This window comes from Nipponia nippon, unplaced genomic scaffold, assembly GCF_047370975.1.
Source record: "Nipponia nippon isolate SJK-2023a ecotype South Korea unplaced genomic scaffold, ASM4737097v1 scaffold_3, whole genome shotgun sequence".
In the NCBI taxonomy this organism is placed as follows: Eukaryota; Metazoa; Chordata; class Aves; order Pelecaniformes; family Threskiornithidae; genus Nipponia; species Nipponia nippon.
The window spans coordinates 83,667,800-83,692,622 of NW_028262347.1; the positions used below are offsets into that span (position 1 = coordinate 83,667,800).

Consider the following 24,823-nt stretch of genomic DNA (forward strand, 5'->3'; position numbering starts at 1 on the left):
CTTTTATGTCTTGCTCTTCTAGGTTATAAACTTCTTGTGTAGTGAGCTCTTTGGCAGGCAGATCAGTTTTCACTGCATGATCTGCACAGAATCCAGCATACTTGTTTGTGATCAATTAATACAATAGTAGTTAATTTCTAATAACAATTAAATTACATGCATTTTCAAAAGAGGTTTCCCAATTCACCAAATAACATTTTCCAGCTCCCAAAGTATGAAATTCCCCTGTGCTTCTCTATCACACTTCGACATGCTGTGAACATTGTCAGTTCTCTATGGATTCATGCTATCCCTAATTCTGTAACTGATGGAAAAGTGAAGATTTTCATTCAAAAGAATTGACTGGTACAGCAAATAAACCCAGCTGGTGAGAAATAGTCGGTAGCTGGAAGTTTTGCACAATGCTGAACTCCAGGGGAAGAGCAGAAGTTTGTGGGAGCTTAATTTCCTGCCCTGCAAATCTGTGGCCTCTTCCAACAGCAAGTCTAAAATAAAGTCAGTCCCCATTTCAGCATGACTAGGTTGCAAGTTTTGTAAGTTTGAAGGCTTCATTGAAAACCCTTGAACTGTTCTGGATGGAGCGGTGGCTGCCCTACTACCTTCTCATGCAAAAGGGAGTGAAAAATACACTTTTAAAAAATAATGCGGAGATTAAATTTTAAAGCAAATATTGTCTGAGTGCTTCTTCCCCCCATTTGTGCATCACTGATCCAGATCAAAAGTATAACTCAATCTTGTTTAAAATGCTGTTCTGTCTTAAAATTTAGATACAGTTACTCAAAATAAGTGGGCAAAAATACCAAAATCTGACATGAGAAAGTTCTACATCTATGGAATGTTTTATTTAACCTTAATTTTTTTCCCAGTTTTTCATCTCACCAAGGACACCCCACCCCCACCCCGCCCAAGATTTATCTTTTGCTCCTGCCAAAACCATTATACCATCATCTCGCATCATGTTAAGGACAGGTATGCACTGGTATAGATACTGTTGTATTTCATCATGCCTGGCATAACTTTGTCTCAGGTGAGGCATGAGTACCTGCTTCTGCACTTCTCAAGTTGCAAACCACACACCCAAGTGTTTACGCTGGCTTCGTGCTTGCTGTGGGAAGTCTAACACAGCAGAAACGTACCACGGCACGGGCATGCACAGCCTGACTGGGTGTGAAGTCTGCCAAAACACCACCCAGAAAAATTCATTTGTCCCTCTTGCTGCTGCTCCTCCTTAGCCCTTGCTGGGGAGAAAGAGGCAGGGAGAGAGCAGGGTGCACAAGGCAGATGTGCAATATGGAGCTTTATCCTGCAAAATCACTTCTGGCTTCAGCCATGCCTGTCCCACCCACAGAGCTGCTGGACTGGATGGTCCCTGTTGGTCCAGGACAGCTCTTGAACCCTTGGATGCTCTACAGTATCTCCACAAGGCAGGAGGTATCAGTGACGCAGCTGCCTCTAGGTAGAGGGGACTCATACTCCTGGTGGCCATTCCCTGAGTCAGGCTGGCTGGAGTCTACTTCCCCTCTCCATCATCCCCAGACAGGCTGGTCCCTGCTTCTGCACAGCCATTTCCACACTAACCTCTTTAGCAATTGCTTCCAGTCACTTCTCCTTCCTTTTCCAGGCTGCAGGGAGGGAAAAGAGGCTTGAGCACCAGTGATGATGAGGAGGAGGAGGTCAGAGGAACTGAACAGGTCTTCACAGTCCGACAGGGAAGGATTACAGGAAGGGTACTGTGAAAGGCTTGAGGAAGGACTTGCTGCTTCCAGTTGAGATCACAGAATCATAGAATCATAGAATCGTTAAGGTTGGAAAAGACCCTTAAGATCATCAAGTCCAAATGCTAACCTAGCACTGCCAAGTCTACCACTAAACCATGTTCCTAAGCACCACATCCACACGTCTTTCAAATACCTCCAGGGATGGGGACTCAACCACTTCCCTGGGCAGCCTGTTCCAGTGCCTGACTACCCTTTCGGTGAAGAAGTTTTTCCTAATATCCAACCTAAACCTCCCCTGGCACAGCTTGAGACCCTTTCCTCTCGTCCTATCGCTTTTTACTAGGGAGAAGAGACCGACCCCCACCTTGCTACAACCTCCTTTCAGGGAGTTGTAGAGAGCAATAAGGTCTCCCCTCAGCCTCCTCTTCTCCAGACTAAACAACCCCAGCTCCCTCAGCTGCTCCTCATATGACCTGTTCTCTAGACCCTTCACCAACTCCGTTGCCCTTCTCTGGACACGCTCCAGCACCTCGATGTCCTTCTTGTAGTGAGGGGCCCAAAACTGAACACAGTACTCAAGGTGCGGCCTCACCAGTGCCGAGTACAGGGGCACTATCACCTCCCTGGTCCTGCTGGCCACACTATTCCTGACACAAGCCAGGATGCCATTGGCCCTCTTGGCCACCTGGGCACACTGCTGGCTCATGTTCAGGTGGCTGTTAACCAACACCCCCAGGTCCTTTTCCACTGGTCAGCTCTCCAGCCACTCCTCCCCAAGCCTGTAGCGTTGCATGGGGTTGTTGTGACCCAAGTGCAGGACCCGGCACTGAGCCTTGTTGAATCTCATGCAATTGGCCCCGGCCCAATGATCCAGCCTGTCCAGGTCCCTCTGTAGGGCCTTCCTACCCTCCAGCAGATCAACACTTCCACCCAACTTGGTGTCATCTGCAAACTTACTGAGGGTGCACTCAATCCCCTTGTCCAGGTCATTGATAAAGACATTAAACAGGACCGGCCCCAACACTGGACCCTGGGCAACACCACTCGTGACTGGCTGCCAGCTGGATTTGACTCCATTTACCACCACTCTTTGGGCTTGGCCATTCAGTCAGTTTTTTACCCAGCGGAGAGTGCGCTTATCCAAGACGTGAGCAGTCAGCTTCTCCAGGAGAATGCTGTGGGAGACTGTGTCAAAGGCCTTACTAAAGTCCAGGTAGACAACATCCACAGCCTTCCCCTCATCCACTAAGCGGGTCACCTTGTCATAGAAGGAAATCAGGTTGGTCAAGCAGGATCTTCCCTTCATGAACCCATGCTGGCTGGGCCTGATCCCCCAATTGTCCCGCACGTGCTGTGTAATGGCACTCAAGATGATCTGCTCCATGAACTTCCCTGGCACTGAGGTCAGGCTGACAGGCTTGTAGTTCCCCAGATCCTCCTTTCGACCCTTCTTGTAGATGGGTGTCGCATTAGCTAACTTCCAGTCATGTGGGACCTCCCTGGTTGACCAGGACTGCTGGTAAATGATGGAAAGTGGCTTGGTGAGCTCCTCCGCCAGCTCCCTCAGTATCTTCGTGTGGATCCCATCTGGCCCCATGGACTTGTGGGCATCCAGGTGGAGGAGCAGGTCAGTGACTGTTACCTCTTCGATAATTGGGGCTTCATTCTGCATCCTATCTCCATCTCCCAGCTCAGGGGCCTGAAAACCCTGAGGATGACCAGTTTGACTATTAAAGACTGAGGCAAAGAAAGCATTAAGTACCTCAGCCTTTTCCTCATCCTTTGTGGCAATGTTTCCCCCTGCATCCAACAAAGGAGGGAGATTCTCCTTGGCCCTCCTTTTGTCACTGATATATTTGTAAAAACATTTTTTGTTATGCTTCACTGCAGTGGCCTGTTTAAGTTCTAGCTGGGCCTTTGCCTTTCTAATTTTCTCCCTGCATAACCTCACAACGTCCTTGTAGTCCTCCTGAGTTGCCTGCCCCTTCTTCCAAAGGTGGTAAGCTCTCCTTTCTTTCCTGAGTTCCAGCCAAAGCTCTCTGTTCAGCCAGGCCGGTCTTCTCCCCCGCCTGCTCGACTTACAGCACATGGGGATGGCCTGCTCCTGCACCTTTGAGACTTCCTTCTTGAATAACATCCAGCCTTCCTGCACTCCTTTGCCCTTCAGGACTGCCCCCAAGGGACTCTGTTAACCAGACTCCTAAACAGGCCCAAGTCTGCCTGTCTAAAGTTCAGGGTACCGGTTTTGGTGACCCCTCTCCTTACTTCTCCAAGAATTGAAAACTCTATCATGTCATGGTCGCTGAGCCCAGGGCAGCCTCCGACCACCACATCACCCACCAGGCCCTCTCTGTAAACAGCAGGCCCAGCGGGGCACCTCCCCTGGTTGGGTCATTTACCAACTGCGTCAGGAAGTTATCTTCCACACACTCCAGGAACCTCCGAGACTGCTTTCTCTCTGCTGTGATGTATTTCCATCAAATATCTGGTAAGTTGAAGTCTCCCACGAGAACAAGGGCTAGAGACTGTGAGACTTCAGCCAGCTGCTTGTAGAATACTTCATCTGTTTCCTCATCCTGGTTGGGTGGTCTATAACAGACTCCCACCAGGATATCTGCCTTATTAGCCTTCCCTCTGATCTTTACCCATAAGCACTCAACCTTATCATTACCTTCGCTGAGCTCTGTACAATCAAAACACTTTCTAACATATAGAGCTACCCCACCACCTCTCCTTCCTTGCCTCTCCCTTCTAAAGAGCTTGTAGCCATCCATTGCAGCACTCTAGTTGTGCGAGTCATCCCACCATGTTTCCGTGATAGTGACCACATCATAGTTTTCCTGCTGTGCAATGGCTTCCAGCTCCTCCTGTTTATTGCCCATGCTGCGTGCATTGGTGTAAATGCACTTCAGTTGGGCTATTGATCTGTTCTCCAACACAGGCATGCTACCCCTAGGCTCATCCCTAGCAAGCCTGGTTTTATCCTTTTCCCCCTTCGAATCTAGTTTAAAGCTCTCTCAATGAGGCCCACTAACTCCTGAGCCAGGATCCTTTTCCCCCTTCGCGACAGGTGAATCCCATCTGTCTCCAGCAGGCCTGGTGCCATGTAAACTGCCCCATGATTGAAAAATCCAAAATTCCACCTCTGGCACCAGCCTCCGAGCCATGTGTTAATGAGGTGGGTCTTCCTGTTCCATTCCGTGTGCCTCCCGGCTACTGATGGCATGGAGGAAAACACTACCTGCGCTCCTGATCCTTCAAGTAATCACCCCAGTTCTCTAAAGTCCCTTTTGATCGTCTTCGTGCCTCTATGAGCTACCTCATCACTGCCAACCTGAACAACCACTAGTGGATAATAATCGGACGATTTTACCAGCCATGGGAGCTTCCTGGTAATGTCTCTGACCCGGGCCCCAGGGAGGCAGCAGACTTCCCTATGGGATGGGTCCAGTCGGCATATCGGGCCCTCTGTTCCCCTCAGAAGGGAGTCGCCTGTGACAACTACCCTTCTTTTTTTGTTACCCATGGCCATTGTAATGCGTGGGGCTGACTCATTCCACCTAGTCAACCTCTTGGATGGATCACTGTCCACATCTTCATCCCCCTGGCCCTCAAGTTCCAGAGCCTCATACCTATTGTGTCAGGGCACCTGGGAAGGCGAGGCAGGCCGGGAGAGCATTCGCCTGCTGTGCCAAGCAATCTGTTTCCATTCCCCTCCGTTTCTTCGCTAAGAGGGTAGGGGAGCCTCTCCTTCTCTTGATGCTTCCATCTGGCGTGCTCGTCTCAGGGATGGTAGGGAGTGGCTCCACCAGTCTATCTCCCTCCCACACTCCCTGATACTCCTCAATCTTTCTACTTCTTCTTTCAGCTCTGCCACCGTGCTGAGCAGATACTCCACCTGCTCGCACCTCACGCAGGTGTTGTCTCGGCTGCCCTCTGTCACCGGAGCAGAGCTCTGGCACTGCCTGCAGCCAGAGACGTGCGTGGCTGCATGCTTTAGTGGGAGCTCCATCTACGTCGCCACATCCCTTCTGGCACTGGCTCTTGCCCGAGCGGAAACCACAGCTAAGTCTCTTCCGGGAGGGTGAAGACCACAAGTAGAGCTTGCCAGCTGCCTGTGCGCCCTGCCTGCGCAATCTGACGTGCCACGCCCTTTCTGATGCACCATGCCCCTTCTGACGCGCCATGCCCGACCTATTTGCCCGTGGTCACTCATGCTCCCTAGGGGCGTTTAAACCTCCCGCAGTTGCCCTGGCAACACCCAAGCCCCCGTCTGCCTCACTCGCGAGAGCTGCCAGGTTTTTTTTGGCACAAGGGCCCCGGCCCCACCAGGCTCTTTATTGGGTTCCCCAGATGGAGATGGAGAAAGGTTTGTACTTCAGGCATGGTGGATGTGCAAGGTGACCTTTAAGAAGTCTGGGCTGAACTCGTGACACAGCTGCCAAGGTAGCGTCCCATGTATGCTCACCTTTCACTGTGAAAAGGAAAGTAACCAATAATTGCCTTTGGCAACCAGTGACCCTTAGTGGTCCCTCCAGCTGCCTATGGCCACTCAGCCCAGCGTCAGGCAATTCACAGCTGGAGGTGCTGTGGATTGGTGGATACTCTGTCCTGTGGTGGTGCATCCCCCCTACCCTGGACTGTTTTGCAATCTCAGTAACTCCTGTCAAGACTTGGCCTTTGTGTAACACATTTAGTGGTTAAACATCCCTTGACCATATCAGAAACTCTTGCATGGCTAATGTGGGAGTAGCACTGACCATACCAGGAATAATCAGCCGCCCCCTGACAGCCTTGGAACATATTTTATCTGGGTTGTAACTTGGGCGGATAAGTACGGACGGATCTGTACCAGCATCACTGGAATTTTTGAGAGCTCCAGAAATTACTGACCCGATTGTGACGACAGGATGAAAATTTACTGATGCCTAAAGTCAATCATCTTGCGACCCTATAAACAGCGGTACCAAGTGAGACCCTTTGAGCTCTCCCAGACTGCAGCGGGCTGCACCAGTATCTCCCCCTGAGTGGGACGCCTCTCAGAGCTGCAAACTTTTAAGTTTGCATACAGAGGCCTGGCAACAGGATCTGGGCTGATCTCCAGCACCTTTCACTCCTTGAGACTCAACCTTCGCCCACTGAGATAATCATTTGATGCGAGTACTTCACTGAACTCAAGGAGAATTTTTCACTAGGTACCTTTGTATATGCATATTGTGTGTATTTCACTAAATTTGTGACAAATTACTAGGTCTATTGTGTGTGTGTGTGTATCAACACAAATATTGTAGTGAACGCTACTTAATCACCTTGTAGATGCTAAATTAACCAATGATTAGTTATTGCTAAATTCCTGTGATTCTCTGTGAATCAAACTGTGAATCTAACTGTGAACAAAACTTAAACTGCTGCTAGACATATATAATCCTTAGACATAAACCATTGACCAAGTCTGAGACTAGGATTGGATCCAGCCACACCTAGGCTCCTCTCTGAGAAGGAGTTTAGAAAGCAAGGGGGTCCATTCTGAACCTCGTGACTCAATGGGACAGCCCCCTTTTTCCCCCTTGTATTTTCTTCTAACTCAATTTTCTCTTTCTTTCTCTTTCTCAATATTCCATTTGTTTACTAAGTAATAGAGTGAACCTTGCCATCGAACTTTGTTAAATCACACTTTTATAAATTTCTATTAAAATCACTATTTGCAAATATCTTTGATTTTGCAAATATCTTTGAGACCACTCATCCATGACATGTCCGCAGTGGCTACCCTGGTTGAGTTGAAACCTCCCCAGTATTCAGCAATTAATCCATGGGAGTAAACTTGGAGAAGAGAAGCTCTGCCCCTCCAGCTGGTTTTGGGCAGATCAGTACGGGGAGCGTATTCCCTCTCCTGTCTCCATACTGCACTGCCCTGGCCACAAAGCAATATATATGGATCCTGACAGTGCCTTCATATGGTTCAGGTGCCCTTGCGCAGCTGAACAAGGTTGCACAGCGTGCATTTGCGTGGCTGAAATCTGGATGCTGATCACCAGCTATAGTTTGCACAGCACGTGCTGCATCCCTTGCTGTGGCCTTGGCTCCCGCCTCAGGAGGTGAGATGATGTACTAGTGCAGAAAGGCAAATTTGCTGTGTCTGTCTTGAACAACTGAAGCAGAATAAATATGTAATTCAGTCAGATGAAGTTCCCCACCCCCAACCCCCCCCCATGACTTGGGCTCCCCAAAGGACTTGGTAAGACCAAGGATGCCACATCCAGGGCAGGCCTCAGAGTGGAGGACAGAGGGAGGAAAGCGGTTGCTCAGCTGGTTCATTGTCTTTAACTCTTGTGCACGCTTTTCCAGATACCACAGGAAATCAGCCAGCATTAGCAAAGGAAGGACAGTACAGGGGAAGGTAGAAGTAGCTGTCTTTCTCAGCAAATTCACTTTTGGTGTTTCCTAGCATTTATGGAATACCTATATGTACGTGCTTTCTGTTAAGCTATTGGAGCCATTCACGCTTTATTTGATTGAAACAGAAGGACAGCAACCCCTGAAATAATAGGGGGCTTTATTCATTGTAGAATTACAGGTTTTAATCTCTTTTAATTCCTTAATATGTAAATAACACTCATTAAAAATTATACAATCAAAAATAAGTTATCCAAGCTTGCAAATGATAGTTTACGAGAGCTGAGCAAGGGACGGATCAGAATTCAGCAGTCTGCCTTTTTAATCCCGTATCCAAACTAAGGGAGCATGGAAGAAGAAGAAGAAAGAAACTCCTGTGACATTTACTGCAAGAATAACAGAACAATATGAGAGCTTTCAGTTTGTCTATTCAAAATTTCATTAATGTATTTTCCTAGGAATTTTGCCTGGAGTACTACTGCTTCTACTGGTATTTCACAACAATTCTGAGTTTTTTTAATGCATCGTAACACCTTTAAAATCAAGGCTTTTTTAAACATTGTGTATAAAATACTGTCTTACTTTTTGGCAGAAGGCAGCTGATTATTAATTTCAACCCGGTGTCATGTCCTTGACATTAGTGCCATTTATGATATACACTGTGCTATACATGCAGACTGCTTTACTCAGACTTAGGAAGATCTTAAAATGTTTGAAATAAGGTTGTCACAGGCAGTCTTGCCTGAAGCTTTCTCCTGATAACTACAGAAGGAAACAGTATGGTGTCTCTAGTCTCCCAAACAGACTGGGAATCCACTCAAAACATGCTCTCTGCACCCAGGTTGTTGTTGTGCTTACTAAAAAGCAACAGGAGCTGGTAGAGAACTAAACAGAGAAAGGCCCGTGCATTAACACTTCCCTTGCCTCTGATTATTATGAAAAGAATGAATTTTACCTGAATGTGTTGCAGCACAGCGTTGTACTTGCTCTTAGTCTTTTCACTAAATACATGTGTGAGACAAAAATCAAGTTGCGGACAGTCTAATAAATAATAGTGAAAAACTTTCCAGTACTTTTGAATGCATTCTTAAGAGATATATTGGTCAGAAGCAATGATAAAAGTATTTCCCTATTCCCTTTCTAGGAAAACATTCATTCAAAAACATTAATTCTTAACAGAAATGGTGGCTAATTATGATATGGCAGGGCCTCCACCCTCCTGAAAATACAGGATTTATTTCCCAGGCATACTAAGTTTGCATCTGCCACCTCACACAGATTAAAAGATAAAAAGGAAAAAAAAAATAGACTATTTTACATTATTCTCGGTGGCTGTTATTTTGCTTGGTCAGCTCTAGTCAGCTCTTCAGCTTATGCTCAAAATTTGAAAACTTAAAGTGGCTTACATCCATGGAGATTTATATAAATACGTTATGTACTTGTTTTGGATATAAATCATATGAATTTATTCTGCATAGTGAAGAGTTCAAAACCATGAAAAAATAATTTAAAAAATTGTGAAAAGGAAAGGTTGAGAAAGGATTTCCATAGACTATACAGTTCCTACTCTGTCCTAATGCAGGAACAACAACCCGTTATTATCTATTTCAGGGGAAAAAAAAAGCTGTTTCTTTTTGCCTAAACCAGGGGATTTCCTTTAACTAGGAGTTATAGCGGAGCTTCAGGTCCTGGGACAGAGCAGGCTTAGATGCAGAAACTCAAGAAATCAAACAGGTCAGTCTTAGGTGGATGGGTAGTTGCTGCCCTTGGGAGACAGCTGCTTGGAGCTAGGTATCTCTTCCCTCTGAGCTTTGCCCTATGACCCCACACAACCTTCATGGTCTGTTTAGCCAAAGATCTTGAGATATGCACTGTGGTCTTTGACACCCTCCTCCATCTCTGCTACCATCGTCACTAATCGTAGGATATGGCTATTGCACAGTTGTCCACAATACTGGCTCCCCATTTCCCTCACAATCCTGTCCCCTCATCAGGATTGGTTTAAAGGGGTGCAGTTATATCCCAGTATCTCTACAATACTTTGCTGTGTTGGTCTTGGCTAGGAAAAGCTTACTGCTAAGTCTTCTGTGCTTCTGAAATTTGTAGCCAATACTCATCTCATCCACTCCTTTTTTATCTTCCAGGCTTCTCTCTCCTTCACACTCTAGTTACCTCTGACAAGTTATTTCATGCAATTCATACTTTTAAAAAAGGCTGCATATGCACATAAAAATTTTCTTCAGTTTAAATGGAATAGAATTTCTGATATATTTTATGGTGCAGCAGAGACATCTAGTGACTCTTTTGTTTAATGCACCTTCATTAAAATGCAAAGGATTAATGTAAGAGAGCAAAAGACCTCTTCCAAAACCTTGAAATACCCTTCTAGTGATAGGTACATCTTTACATGCTCTCCCCAAATCCACTGACAAAATAATTTTGTCAGTTCTGTGCAACTAGTAATACACAGGATGGAAAACAGTGATTAAACATCACTGGCTTCCATGCCTCCAGAGCATCTTTTCTCCTTTCCCCAAGTGTCTTCAAAGGCCTTGGACTCTACAGTAAATAAATCCAGAGTGATGCTAGTAAAGCCAGTCTAGCTTTGCATCGCTGGCGCCAAGGGTGCAGTTTAGTGCCTAAGTGGCAATACAAATCCCTTCCTCGTGTTATTTTGCTGAAATAAAGAATCTGCCTCAGAACATCTTGGCTGCAAAGTCAGGCAGCAAATGTCTTTTTCAACTGAATCATCACCTGCCTGCTAAGGGAAGGGGAGGATGTTGGAATTAGAAAAGGAAGGATGTTGGAACTGGAAGGGCATTGGAACTAGATGATCTTTAAGGTTCCTTCTAACCCAAACTATCCTATGATTCTATGATCCTATGTTCCTTTGGCCAGAAATGCTTTAATCCTGAGATTTTCTGCTTGCTCATTTAGGTGTTTAAGGGTAGGTGTCTAAATCTAAGCTGTTTACTTACTCTTATTTTCCAATCAGTAGAGAGAAATAGGTACCTCCAGGGTCCTGGCATCTTATCCTGAAAGGTCAGAGGAACGGTCCCTGAACGTCTCCCGACAGGACAGAGTAGGCGAAGGAGGCACCAGGGAGAGTTATGTCCTCTGTGCCCGCAGTGTCCCAAGCTGTTGCTGAAGGTCAGGACCTGGCTCCAAGGTATGTGCTTTGAGTGTGACCTCTCTAACACTTGTCATCCCAGGTGTGTAAAATAATGCAGGCCAACCTGATGGTGCTTATCTCCCTTGCCAGAAACCTCCTCTCTACCGAGGAAGACTGTCCTGAATCATGAACATGAACCAAGCTGCTCACGATGGGCCAGAGCTACAAAAAATGCCCTTAGCAATCAAATTCTTCCATTCCCTACAGACTGCTCAAGGATGGCATGACGTCAAATGCAAACTCACCTGCAATCATCCCGTTACATGAACCAAATGTCGCAACAGTCCTAGGCAATGATGTGCTGCTACACAGCTTGAGCAAAAGCAGAGGTCATGTATTTGCCATGAGTGCTGACCCGAGCTCGTGGTGCTGCGCAGTGCATAGCACCCAGATAAGGAGCGTGGTGGCACAGGGGTGTCTGTGCGTGGCACAGGTGAGTTGTTAGCGTGGTACATGCTGGAGAGGCCTGTGTGATACAGTTATACCAACTAATATACAGCGTGCGCACATCCTGGTGCCTGGAGAGCGGTTGTCCTTGGAATGGTGTAGGCGTGCCTACAGTGCCAGCAGGCAGCTGGAGGCCTGGCCCTGGGGGGCAAGGACTCGTTCTCTAGCACTGTTAATAAAGAGGTTGAAAACTTACTCTGTGTTACCATGGTGTTAAAAAGGAATATGTGTTTAAATTACATGTATTAAATGTATATATATTTATTGAGGCACATGTACAACAGTTTCCTAAAGATCCTTCAAACAAAAAGTAGTTGCATTATGTCCCAGTGATGTTGTTATGCTGGCTCCATGGCATACATACATCTCACCTAGGGATGTTCAGTTTCTTCTTTTTGTCTCTGAAATGGCTATTTTTCTGCCTTTTTTTTTTTTTCCTTCTTTTTTTCTCTTTCTGGGAAATCATCTCTATGACTATCATTGTTTTTCCAGTTTGAACTTGACAGTTTTCAGCAAGTCCTCCAGTATATTTAGTCTAAATCACTGGAGTAGAATAAAAAAAATCAGTACACTTTGCCTTAACCTTTCCTTTTTTTCTGTTCAAAGTATACGGTTTGGCAGGCTGCATAAAGAGCTTGGCCTTAGCAGATAAGACAGACAGCAGCACACATCTCACCTCAAGCCTTTCCCTGGCAGAAGAGGGAATTATACAGAGCCTTTTAGTCACCAAGATTGTGCCAGCCCATTCTCGAAAGAGTTTAATGATTTAAACTGAAAAAGCCAAAATGTTGTTCATCTTACTTCCATGGCTGGTCCCAAGAGGGCAAAATATTGCACTTCTTGACTTACCACTATGGTAACTACATTGACTTCATCTTCAACACCTCTACTAGAGGAAAAAAAAAAGCAGCATGTTGTCTGCCTTTAATGAGAACATTTGATGACCAACACGCAGAGCAGTCACAGGTCAGACTCAGCCCTGGTTTAATTCTGAGCTTAATAATGCCCCTGGGACGTGAGGATCAGCATGTGGTCTAGAGCTGGCTGAAGAGCAGAAATTCCTCTGGGAGAGAATTCAAAGGTTTGGCATCATTTTAAGTTACCATAAAACCAAAAAGTTTAGAAATTTCTGTGTGGAGGAAAATCTGAAGGAAAAAGAAAGTTGGCCTAATAGCAACATTTTGTTTCAAATCCAACTTTAAAAAATTACTTTTATTCAGTATGAAATAATTTTAAAAATAATTAAAAATACAGAAAAAAATTATCTCAAAAGTCTTGAAATGAGACGTTTCAGCAATGTCAGATATTCCCTCCATTCCTCTTCTCATCATTGCTTTCTGGTTTCAACCCTAAACTAATGAAGTTTAGGAGGCAGTGATCTAATAATCACAAACGAAAGTGATCTAATAATCACGATCTGAGTTTTCTGTTGAAATATGTTTTAGTGTCCAGTTGGTTTGTGGAGGATATGTACATACTCAGCAGGTTGCCAGCTCAGGTTCCAAATGAAAATTATGTGTGGACTGAAGGTCACAATTTTGAGAACGTTGATAAAAGTTGCAGCTATACTGTTTTTAATAGAACATACACCAACAGAAGGGGCTAAGAATTAAGAACTGTTTATTAGAAGCTACAAGGTGAGAATTTACATTTGAAAAAAAAAGAAGTATCTAGTTTCCTTCCGCTTTACAGACATCTAAACATTTCTTTTGACCTAATGTGGTGTGATGGGGGGGGGGGGGGGGAAGGCCAGAAAGGATGTAATACGGGGTACTACTTCTTGAATGAGTCCATTTTGATTTCAGATCTGAAAGCATCTTTTAAAAATGGCAAGTGAGGTGGTTTATGCAGAGGTATCACCCAAGGAAAGAGTGCATTTTACTTCAGAAACTTCAGATACAGGTAAAAAATGGTCATCTTAATATTACGTACTTTTCCTTTGCTCAGTGACATGTTCTTAAAACTTTCATTCCTTCTTAAACCAAAGCATTCATAAGAAGCTGAAGTCATGTTGAAAGCATTTTTATAACTATTAATATCCACCTCTGTTTATTATATATCTATTTGCTTGGCAAAATCATGTTTATTAATAGAAGTAATACTGAATTCTAGCAAAAGTAAAGAATGACCTTTAAAATCCCATTCTGGATTTCAGTAGCATGGCTGAAATGTGCTGTTTCTGAAACACATTAATGATCAGACATTGAAGATATTAATAGGGATTATTGGAAACTCATTGGTACTTACAGTGCACTGATGACACTGAATGGACTTCTCTCTCCTGCAGTACATTTACATTTTATATTTTAATTGGATTCCTTTTCTTAGACACCAGAAGTATTTTTAAATTGCAAAACGATAGGTCTGATTATCTTATCTTTTCTTTCTTTCTTTTCTTTCTTTCTCTCTCTCTCTCTGTCTGTCTGTCTCATTCTTGCTCTTCTAAAAGTTCTATGTTGAGAAAAATACAAGTCAAGAATCAACAGAGGTTTCTATAATTTTGAAAACTGTTAGTCCTACAATTTGTGTATGACCTACCGATGTCTTCAACTATAAAACTTTATTACTTCAAAAATTCATTTTCAAGAAATAAAGTTCAAAAGATAGCCATTAATGGATATTGGTAGGAAATAATTCATGTTTTTAAAACAAAAGTATCAAGTTATATTTTTTAGATTCTGATCAAAAATAGATCTTTGCTAGTTATAAGACAATTAAGCATGGAAAATTTATTTAAAATTATAATATTCAGAGGTCACAGTATGAAAGAAAAATGTGTCCTGAATATGCTAGCAAAGCAACATTTATTCTATAAAAATAAGTTTTGTAGATTCGCTCCTTGGGACACAGTACTAAAAGCATCTGTAAGGGTATGATGTCTTTGTTTTTCATGTGTTAACTCAGTTTCCCCCTTAGATTGTGTGATCAGTACACTGTAGAAGAGCTGCATTGCCAGGACAATCTTTGGTACCCCAGTGTAGAACTACCCCATAAGTATTTATTGGAGATGCACACACATGCCCAGTACAACCATCTGTACAAAATGTTTCAAAATTTGGGAGTATAAAAGTCTGTTCCACCTAATTTTTTTTGTTTCCTCACCTGAGACCATCCCTTAAATTTCCAGTTACATTTTATAGTTTTAAGTGCTTTCACACAGCTTTTAATACACTTCGGTGACTTATGCTTAGAAATTGCTGTTCTGAGTTATCCTGAGAGCCCTCTAACCCAATAACATACTTCTGAAAGTTGCCAGTATGAGGTTCTTGGAAAGACAGTGCCTAAAAATTTTTGATGGCCAATTATGAGGCTCATTAAGTAACCAAATTTCAGGCAAAATGTTTTTTCTTGTGCTTTAGAGTATGACGGCATGCTGTTTACGCTGTCATAATCTTTTTGAAAAATTTTCTCGAAAAATCTTTTCAATTGTAATACCAATATTCTTGTCACTTCTGTGAATCTTGCATCCCTTTTGGTGTCCTAATAAATGCTTTACTTTAATAACATCCTAAAACAATGACTTTTACAGGCTGATTCTAATATATTGCATGAAGAAATACTTTAAATCAATCTTGAATTTGCCACCTATTAATATTGTCAGTGTGTCCTAGCAAAATATAGTGAAAAACCACCTATCTATATAATTAATATTTTTTTGTGTTCTTATATATATAAATTTCCATTATACATTCCTACAATCTCCATCTTCGATTTCTACATGTGCTCCATTGCTTTCACAGTTGAGAGCATGAGTGCAGGAAACTGTGGTCCTCATCTTCTGCCAAGCGTTGTTAACTGCCCTGACTCCTCGGCTGCTGCATGAGAAAGACGCTGCGTTCAACACAACAGGGATTTGATAACGCTTGGTACTAAAAATGGTTTAGATTCCATATTTTTTGTAAGTCTAAAGCAGATCTCAGCAGCTCTGGCACCCTTAGGAGGTTGCTTTTCTTGGCTTGGTACTTGCCACGCTACAGTGAGTTCAGAACAGTTGAGTTAGCTCTGACCCACCTGCCTGAAAAAGCTCAAAGGAAGCAGTTGCTGTCTTACTCCATGCGTATTTTACATTAGATGATTGATACAGCAAAACTTGGAAAAGGTCAAAGTTGCTCCTGTGAGACAGGAATAATAGCCTAGGCCAGCAAAGAAAAGGGGTTTCATACTGCCCTGCCTCTGAGCATTTTTTGAGTTACAGTTTTCAAAGTTTGTGCTGCCTTATCTGTTTACAGAGCTGTAAATTTGGTCTGCTTCCCCATGGCCACTATGCCTGTCCCCTGGCTTGTCCGCACCCCGCTTCTCCTCTCCCTTTGGCTCCCCTCCTCGCCTGCACTGCTTCCTTGTGTTTTGCATGTGGTGGGTAGAGCAAATGGTCCATGTTCCTGGACTTGTCCTACGTTTTGCACTGCTGAAGTTTGCATTTGCTCATCTTCCCCCTGGCACTTCAGAGAAAAATCTGGTTTCTATCTTAAGAAAAAAAAATCTTATTTCATACACTATCAGCAAGCAAATTTGATGTAAGTAGCTCCTGGGAAATGAGGCAAAACATGCAAAACAGGCAACCTACAAGTCAGTGTGTTGCAGTTGATATAAAAATACAGCTTCTTCCTTCCTTCCTTCCGCTGCCACACCTACTGAAAGCTGCTGGGGTCAGTCAGGCATGTCCCATCACTCGCCGCTTTCCCTCTCCCTCCTACTCTGACAGTTCATCTGCGGATTTAATATTGCAAGACGGAGGAGAAACTGTGTCATAGGGCAGTTCCCCACCTCATTACACCTGCAGTCATCTTCCTACTCACACTTCTTCCCCATGAGCTTTTCTGATTGAACAATATTGCTGACTTGGGCCACTAGTCCTGTAGAGACCCTCTGGGCAGTGAGATGTCTTCCGGGCATACCTTTAAGTATATGAATTTGAAAGCACTGCCTACACGATGCAGCTTGACTACATAACAAAGGTCAGGTACCTAAACATCATCTTTGCCTTCCTTGAGCTTTACATTTAGCACTGGCCACTGAACTAAATAGCCAAAGGATGATGCTGCTTTTACAGCGATAGCGAAACAGATCTCTTCTGTTATGCAGACGGCCAGTGTAAGCATCCATACATAATAACAGACAAGTGTAGGCAAGGCCTCCAAAGATAAGGAAAGCAATGCTTAGCTCTTGGTGTTAAAGCAAAGCGATCTCAGCAAACCACAAGCTTTCTTGGGAAAATGAATAGCTGCTCCTGAAAATCCTGTTGCCCATTCCTTTTCCAGCCCGGCTTGCATTATTGTTTGTGAATCCGCCCAGGTGACTGAGCACTCCTCATAGTGCAGCAGATGGGAATTCCCCCCGATTGAGGCTGGGAAGGCAGGGAACGTGCAGTTTGCCAGGCAATCCCACGCCTTTGGGGAAACCCACCCTGACAACAGTTTTTATGCTCTCGATTGGTTGCAAAAATCTTGTAACACATGGTGAAAACATTTTTTTAATGGTTGCAACCATGAGTGTCACAACCATGCTAATGGTTACCGGGGCATATGAGGGTTTTCTACTGACTGACCACCAGATACAGAATGCGGAGATTTCCAGCAGCCCCCAGTATGTACACTGATCTCTGCCATGTCACGTTTGAAAGCCTAATGTGAGACAGTGCTATAGAAAGTGCTGGAGTGCTTGCCATAGGCTCCATGCATAGCAAGAGGCAATCCTTTTGCCCTTGGAAGGCATGTCTCCCAGTAATAGAAAAGCCATAGTTTATTTTGCCTGAATGTGCTTTGTCTCAAGGCAGTTCTTTCAATGTCTTAGTCTGGCACAATTTATGTAGGCCAATATCTCCAAGCAGTCTGGAGATCCTAGGTAGTTTTCGGAGGTAATGGGTGCATGCTCTGAGACACGAGCATCTGACAAAGACTTCTTCCTGATATGTGTAAAGGCAGTCAGATCAAGTGTAAGGATAAAGGAGATTTTTTTGCAAAATAAATCCTAAAACCAGGTATCTAAGAACAAGGATGGTCTGGGAAGATCTTTATCCTGATGAGCAGCTGACAAACGGGAAAAACGTCAGGAAGGAGCACGGCAAGTAACACTTGGAAGAAACAGAAGAAAACAGTGACTGGAGGAAGATCAGTTGTTGCCTGTGGTTTCTAGACCTCATTACAAGGAACAGCATAAATGTTCACAGCTAGAGAAAGACCTGCTCCGTTCCCTTTATTTGTGAAATGGGGATTTCCAAGCCCGGAGGAATGGGTGTGTCGACTCAGCAGAGATGAAGGCTGCTGCATTTTCAGCGGTAGTGCCATATTCTGCATTGAATATGGAAAGCTTCCCCTGCAAATGGTTCTTAGTCATGGAAAGCATCTGTCCAGGGCACTGATGTAAGGGAGGAGAGGGCCTCCTCTGCTAGCAAATGAGAATGGTTGTAAGTTAGCAAGGCAATAGAGATTCAGATAAGCCTATTTTTAAGTCTTTTTTCCCCAAGTTTCTGTCTTCTGTGATTAACAACGCGGGGGGGGGGGGGCGGGGGGGAAGCTGCTTTTGGACTATTCTGGCTGAGAATTAACTGCAGACAGGCTTTCCTTTCCCCTTTTTGCAGAGAAAGTTGAATTAATGGTTTGTACTGAAAATCTGTGATCTGTTTGCTGTGGCGCTTACCAATCTTTAGTTAAAACCTCATTTAAATACTTGGAAGAATGCACTTGAGGAAGAAAAATCTGTGGATGAAATGAAAATAGTATGTTTATATTTTGCATAATGTTTTACCTTTGGTGATTTACTTTGAATTGTTAAAAATTATGTTTAATTCATAAGTGATTGAAAAACAGCTTGTCTCTGCTCTATGTACATGTAATAGAGCTTAGCTTTGTTCCCATAGGAACTGTGCTCCTCTTTGTGAAAGAAAAAAACAGTAGAAATCAGGCACGCTTCATACCCGTGTACAAGATCTGAATTCACCAAGAAGAAAAAGTTTATTGAGAAGTAAATAGAAAAAAATTAATTTAGCCAAAAAAGTTTCCATTGATTAACTTCTGCTTAAAGATGGACAGAATGTGTACATGTGTGTATAAGATATGGGATAATAAGAAAAAAATAGAATTAATAATAGAGTAGTTCAGTGTGTGATAACCTACAGTCACCTAGAGGGTTTTTTTCAATTTTCTAAAATTCCATAACTGAATAACATTTTTTTTAATTTATTTGGAAAACTGCACAGCATGATAATTATTTGCATGAATTCTTCTAGTAATTTCTTTTTGGCACATTCATTTAGCGGCATGCAAGTCCTATCAGAAAAAAAAAAGAAAACAACCTCTCTGGCATATTCTTGCTCTTCCCATTTTCTCAGAGAAGGTCTGGTGCTGCAGGGTGCTGGATGCAATGAGAATGGCAAGGGCTGGCCTTGGGCAGGTTCTCTAATTGAAACACTTTTTGTCTCTACAGGTGATCCAACCACATACGCTGAGGTGAACGTGAAATGGAGACGTGACAGACCTGACAGCACACCCAAGATCACACATACAGGTACTGCAGTACTGCAGGACACTTCACATTTTCTCATTATGTTTTATCCTCTTTGTATGCCGTCGTAATTCCATATTTACGTATAATGGAGGAGTTGCTTAGGGCTAGGTGCTCAAAGAGATATTGATATGATCTAGGCAAATTAAAAGACCTTCAAAACCTTTCCCATCTGCTGGTTTTCCCTGGAGGTGCCTGAAGGCTGCTGGTGACAGTGTTTTCAAAGTTAGCAGGTAGAGTCATGGGTCCCCAGGGTTGCGTTAGGTGAAACTTTTTGTCCCTCAGCCCCAGCTAAGCCTGTGAGCATTCACGGCGTCCGTGTCCCTTGCCTCTGCGGCTCAGTCTAGCAAGCCTTTGGCTTATGTCTGTGCTGCCAGTATGGATTGCACCTGGGAGCAAAGGGGTGCAGATGGATTTGTATCCATGCTCCTCAGTGCAACCATCTCTGAAGCAAACAGGCTGCTTCTGTATAGCATAGCCCCTGGCTGCTTCAACATGTGGCAAACATTTATTCTGCAGTGGAGACACTCACAGCCTCTTCTGTTCTTTTTAGCAACCATTTCCATGTATTGTTTTTCATTTCCAAATGCATTTAGGGCGAATGAACAGGTCAGCAATAGTATTTAAAGCACAGAAACTGAGGTATTTTTAGAAAGTGATAGCTAAGGAGCCAAAATTAGGTTTTGACAAATAATCGGGCAAGTTCAGATAACTGGTGTCTACCTTTTCTTAAGAGAAAATTTTAAGATACATTAAACTGTTTTCTCAAACTGTAGCCAGCCTTGAAAGTAAATTTTGTTTTGCTAAGTGAAATAATACAAAGAAGAGAAGGAAAGAAAATATTGCATTCATGCAATGAATAAAAACAGTTAAGATATTTATAGAAAAAAATGTTAGCTGCAGAAAATGCTAAGTGAGAACAAGTGTTTTCATTGGTGGGTTAATTTGGCCTTACCACAAGGAAAAAGAAACTGAAAGCTTCAGATGGTCTTTCTTATTAGAAGTGGCAGTCGGGCAGACAAGATAGTGGGCCAAGTGGAGATCTCAGTCCTGCTGTTATAAAGGCAAAACCAATTTACTGGCTTCATTTAAATGTCTTCTGATTTTACGCCAGTGAAACCGGGATTGGACCGCAGCACGAAAAGTATTGTCAGTAATGCAGTTTTGATGTTTCGCCATCGGCCCATCTGTTTGTTGGCTGCCTTTTTATACCCCAGTCCTCGCTTCCTCCCTTCCTTTCTCTGATTCTGCCTACACTGTCCATATATCCAGGTTTTCAGAATTTTGTTCGAGGAATATCAAAATCCATATATGCTATATACATGGATAAATGCTATAGGTGAGCTCTGTCCCTTCATATTCTTCACTGAAACCTCTTGAAAACCACAGAAGTCAGGTGTTCTAATTCTGGTTTAGAATGGGGGGGGGGGGGGGGGGTCTGAGGATTTACCATACCAATCAGCCTGGAAAGTGTTAAGGAATGGGGATCAACAGAACACATTGATCCTGGACAGGGTTACAGTTGGAGCAGAAAATGACGAAAGCAGAGATTTAACAACCCATTAGACATGTGTTTCTTTGTTGTGCTTAAAAAGGATGATAATCTGGAAAAAGAGTCTCTAGAATTTCAAGTTACCTATAAAAGCTTTTTTTAAATCCTGTTTGTGAACTTCCTTGTGGGTCTTCAATCGTATAACCTCCGAAAAATAACCCACGATAGCATGATCATTGCAAGCCATTCTCCAAGGGAAAGGCAGGGTGTATTTCAGAGCGGGAAGCACTGGCAGCACTGTGCAGGCGTTGCAGGCAAACTGCATGGCAAAGTGTTGACACAGCAGTGTTGGCAAAGCTGTGCGCTGCCACAGAGGGTGAGAGGTCACACTTTTGGGCATCTTCTCAACACCTATGATGACAAAAACTGGGACTGGCCAGGAAAAGCTGACTGGGACTGACGCTGAAAATGTGATTTCAAATACAAACATACATATATACAGATTTATATATATATAAACTTACATAAATATATAAAGATTTTATTTTCAATTCATAACTAAAATCCTAGGATCCACAGCTTTCCAGTTTTCAAGCATTTGATTTTTGCATAAGGGAAGAATTTCCAAAACAAGATTTGGCTTCTACAGGTACATTTAGCTGAAAAAAAAAAAAAAACAAACCAGAATGTTTTCAGTTGCATCAGCAGCACACCAAGGATATCCTCATAAATTTGCTGTTCACTTTCCACAGCTGCTAGATCTATAGCACACATAGCAACATATTGCTGCTGAAGGCCTAGCTAAAATGATTTTGCATACTCCCATAACTCAGAACAAAAGTTGACTTGCTTCTGCCTGTGGTGAGACCCCTCTCCTTTGTCCCTTTGGCAGCGACCTGCTTGCAGAACTCGCCCTGGTGTTACGTTGCTGTTGCCCTGTACTTCACTGCAGTGATTCTGCTCATCACTGTCATCCTCTTGGCGGTGAAATGTCAGCGTGACTGAGGCGGACCCTGCCGTCCTGCTGACACGGGGTAAGCCATTTTTAGCCATGTTCGTATTTTCATACAATCAATACATTTGCATTTCTCAGAGGAGGTGCAAGGAAGCATCCAAACCAAATGCTAAAGTCACCATCACAAATTCAACCAGCTAGCAATTCACAGTCACCCTGCTACTGATGCATACTGCACTTAATGGAGCACGTCTGAATACCCAACAGCTTTGTCAGAACCACCTGCCAGAGCAAGTATTGGACTCTGCTGCTTTTACTCCAAGAAAATTCATCACTTAATCATAGGTGTCTCCCAGCTGTGGAGTGCAATAACCCCACAAGCCTGCCATGACATGAAACAAGCACATGGCTGGGTGCAGGTGGATGTGATTCCCATAACCACTCTCCGGGCCAGGATCGACAGTGACCTGGTGAACTGACAGGAGACAGGCAAGCTGTGTTGTTCGGTCTGGGATTTGAAGGAAACCAGAACAGTTGTCTGATTTGGACTAGGAATAGCAGTGAACAGCCTTCCAGAGAAAATCTTCCCATCCACACCTAGTGCTTCTTGTAGAGCTACAAAGCGTGTTTAATCACTCCTCTGGGTTGCTCTCCCTGGAGGCCATCACTGGCCATGCTGAAGACACCATGTCCCATCCTGTGCCAGAACCAGTGCCCGTGTCACTGAGCAGCTCACTAGTCATACGTGCGCTACCACCCCTCCATCCCGAGGCACGGCACGTCTTGCCATGGTCCTCACAGCATACAGGTGCCCTCTCTTTACTCACAGGACACTCACAGCAGGTTGAACGTCAGTAGATACTCTACTTCTATTAGCTTTTGTGTCTTTTATTCTCGGATAATTCGGCATAGGAAGGGTCTGCTTCTTCAACAAAACAAGACATAATGCTTGTTTACTTTTACATTATTTCCTCTAAAGAGACTTTTATGAAAGAAGGTGACTGCCATCAGTCTGATCAGTCTTCAGTTATGTCTTCCAGGACCTCCATTAAACCTCTAACCTGTCCATATATGGACAAAACATATATTATTACTTTTATTTGGAATTTGCTTAATCCTGTAATACCAGCAACCATCCAATTATATCAGTGTGTGTACCAAGGCATGGGCTCAGGCTGCTGCTTCAAAAGTTGGATTTGGGTCTTGCCCAGACAACACCCATGATCAGGTGGACCCGTTTGAGACATCACTTTTAATTCACACCTGACTTGATCTTGCAATAATTTGCAATATAGATAAGCTTTTTGATTCCATATGTGCAAGTGCAAAAATTCATGGATAAAACAGGGTATGTGAAAGGTTGCACTGAACTTTTTTATGAAGCCCAGGTTTGGATGTGATTTTTCTTCTCCTGACAGCCTTTAGTGGGATTTGTATGAAATGGGTATGGAAGGTGCAAGAAACTATGTTTGGTTAGTAGAGACGTCTCAGTCTCATCCCCCCATTGGCTTGAATAAAATTATTCTGATCTACTTGTCCAGAAGAGTATCTCACAGAGATAAAATACGTTGTTTCTGTCTTGTGGTAGTAACTAATTTTCTATTTGTTTGTTTTGTTGTTTTTTTTTCCCAAATGCTGTAGCTTCAGTTAAATCAGTCCTCCACTGGAACTAAGCCACCTCAGGTTCAAATGCATTTGTTTATAATTATTATTTTGCTGTCTGTTTTTATATTATTTCCAGTTCTCATCAGTTATGTTATAACTCCTTTGGGGCAGGCTGATATCAATGATTTGCAGACCCTGAGTAGGAGGTGTCTGTACAGCAGTTATTTCTAGAATTGTTCCGTGTATCTAAGCTTCTCTGTACTTAAGCCATGTTGTTGATGTTGATAATGTACCACGTTTTTACAGTTTATGCACCAGAAACCAATAAAGAGATTCAGTAAAGCACTTGACATGCTGGTGTTTGTTCTTACGTTAGTCAGACTAGGAGAAAAACAAGATTTAATATTTGTATGACTGTAACACCTCTGAGCTGTTGTCACGAAGCAAGATGCTTCTCTGGTAAGTATGGTCTAAAGACAGGATCCCTGCCCAACAGAGCAGAGCACCAAAGGAATAATAGAAGAAAATGGTTACATTTTTCTTGAGATCATCCTTTTGTTTGCCAGGTGCTCTGGGATAAATCCAGGTCTTCAAATACCAGTGGAGAAAGAGGCGTTTAAAAAACAGAGATAATAAAAGAAGAGGTGGCAGGTGACATTTTGACCTGAAATGGATCTGCACATTGTTATCATTCACTAACCTGATCTGATTTTACCTGGAAGATTCTTAAGATAGTTGTCTTTCACATCAGACTCTCAGATAACCCCTGCAACTACCTGAAATTGCCAGTCCAAATTAATTAGCTCCAGCTTTCTTTAGAAGCAAGAAAAATTCCACAGTCTTTAAGACCTAAAGTGATGTGGTTTTGCATATATAACTTGTTCAGTAATAGCAGGTTATTGAAAAGGGACGTGCTGCAGCAGTGCGTTAGTGCCTGGCATACAGGCCCTACCAAGTAGAAAGTCTTCATTTCAGAACAAGGAGCTGACGGCACATCCACCCGGATGCTGCGTATGCAAACACAGCAAAGAGAAAGGCATTTCAGGACCATTTAGAAATCATCACTGATTATAAGCCTGACAGGGACTGACTCAGATAACCAGGTCTCCAATTGCTGCAGGCAGATCTCTGGGAATTTCAGTGGCAGGTCCTAGCATCTGAAAGACAACCATTTGCATTGTGTAGACACCTGGATAAGAAGCACGCATATACTGCGCAGTAACTCTGAAGGAGGGAAAGTACTCTGGTTAAAATGAGAAGTTATTTACTAAAACTGAAATTACTGTTTTTTCTGTTTACTGAGAATTTGGCACACTGGCCTGTGGTTTTGGCAATGCACTATAGCATTTAAGGCAAGTTTAACAACTTCAATCTGAGCTTCATGCTCCGCAAGCAAAGAATATAATTGTGATCACTGAATTTGGGGGAGTTTGTCCATGTTTATGATCTATTCAGCATCTCTGAAATGTTGACGGGAAGTATTTCCTGGTTGATGACTCTTGGCAGACAGAAAGCTATGGATGATGGATGGGCAGGTG

General features: G+C 43.4%; 1 long non-coding RNA gene across 1 annotated transcript; it reads left to right on the forward strand.

The window, feature by feature from the left end:
* Nucleotides 1-80: 80 nt before the first annotated feature.
* On the forward strand, nucleotides 81-23,622 carry LOC148054731 (uncharacterized). Its single transcript, XR_015706239.1, has 6 exons — nucleotides 81-969; nucleotides 11,110-11,283; nucleotides 11,377-11,719; nucleotides 13,539-13,635; nucleotides 19,156-19,236; nucleotides 21,618-23,622. It is a non-coding gene; the product is annotated as an uncharacterized LOC148054731 (long non-coding RNA).
* Nucleotides 23,623-24,823: the final 1,201 nt, after the last annotated feature.